The following is a 1,563-nucleotide window of genomic DNA, read 5'->3' as shown; positions in this document are numbered from 1 at the left end:
AGTATGGAACGCCCAATAAAGTCTAGCCAACCTCTTGCAATTGGTTTGAGGTCTCCCCTCTTGAGTTGGTTTGGGGCACCCTTTGAATTGGTTATCCACTTAGTCCCAGGGAGGCATATGTTCTCTAGAACTTGATCCAACCCTTTATCTGTTCTCACCATTCTCCTATTAAAGGATTCAGGATTATCTTGCAGTTGAGGTAATTTGAAGGTTTCTCTTATTTTGTCCAGATGGAAGTATATAACTTTCCCTCTGACCATGGTTCTGTAGGTATGGTAAGCAGTTCCAGTCATTCTCTGCTTATCTGTCAGCCACAGATTTGACTAGAATTTCTGAACCATATTTCTTCCAACCTTTATCTCAGGATTGGTTAGAACTTCCCATCCTCTGTTTCGAATTTGCTCTTGGATCCCCGGATATTCATCTTCTTTCAGATCAAATTTAACTTCCGGGATCACTGACCTCAGACCCATTATTTTGTGATAATGGTTTTCATGTTCTTTGGTTAAGAACTTCTCTTGATTCCAAAGATTCTTTGGATTATTCTCTTTCTTTCCTCTTAAATTGGTTTGTTTTCCCTTAGGAGCCATGATCTTGATGAATCTTGGCTTAGTGATCACGGAAAAGCACACCAAACTTAGAGGTTTGCTTGTCCTCAAGCAAAAGAAAGGAAAGAAGAGAGAGAAGAGAAGAGCAAATTCGAATGGTGTGGGGGAATTAGGGGGCAAAACGTGTATTTATAAGGGGGGAAGGAGATTTCGAAAAAATTGAAGGGAGATTTGAGAAGATATGGAGAGAATTTGAGAGAAGAGTGAGTTTTTGAGTAAGATATGGGATTGATTTGAGAGGGATTTGAAGAATGATTTTGATTTTTGAAGATTTGAAGGTGAATGATGAAAGGTTAAGATGTATTTATGTAGAAAAGTATGGGCAAGAAAAGGAAAATTTTAAAAAAATTTGATTGAAAATCAAAATCGTGGTCCCCCCACCTTTCTGGCGTTAAACGCCCAGAATGGCACCCATTCTGGCGTTTAACGCCCATTTGTTGCCCCTTTTGGGCGTTTAACGCCCAGCCAGGTACCCTGGCTGGCGTTAAACGCCAGAATTCCTTTATCACTGGGCGTTTTTCTAAAACGCCCAAGATGCTGCACACTTGGCGTTAAACGCCCAGAATGGTGCCCATTCTGGCGTTTAACGCCCAAAATGGTACCTTTACTGGCGTTAAACACCCAGAATGGTGCCCATTCTGGCGTTTAATGCCCAAAATGCCCCTTACTGGCGTTTTTTCGCCAGTAAGCTCTTTTTCTCTGCTTTTTGAGCTGAATCCTTCTGTAACTCTGTGAATTCCTTCATTTTTGATAGTTGCCTCTGTAAAAACAAAACATATAACCTGCTAATGACTGGGTTGCCTCCCAGCAAGCGCTTCTTTACTGTCTTTAGCTGGACTTTTACTAAGAATCACTCAAGTCTCAGTTTTGAGCAATCCTGCTCAAGATTGCCTTCAAGATAATGCTTGATTCTCTGTCCATTAACAATGAACCTTTTGTCAGAATCAGTATCCTG

Source organism: Arachis duranensis, chromosome 4 (genome assembly GCF_000817695.3).
Source record: "Arachis duranensis cultivar V14167 chromosome 4, aradu.V14167.gnm2.J7QH, whole genome shotgun sequence".
NCBI lineage: Eukaryota > Viridiplantae > Streptophyta > Magnoliopsida > Fabales > Fabaceae > Arachis > Arachis duranensis.
This window is presented reverse-complemented; position numbering follows the sequence as displayed.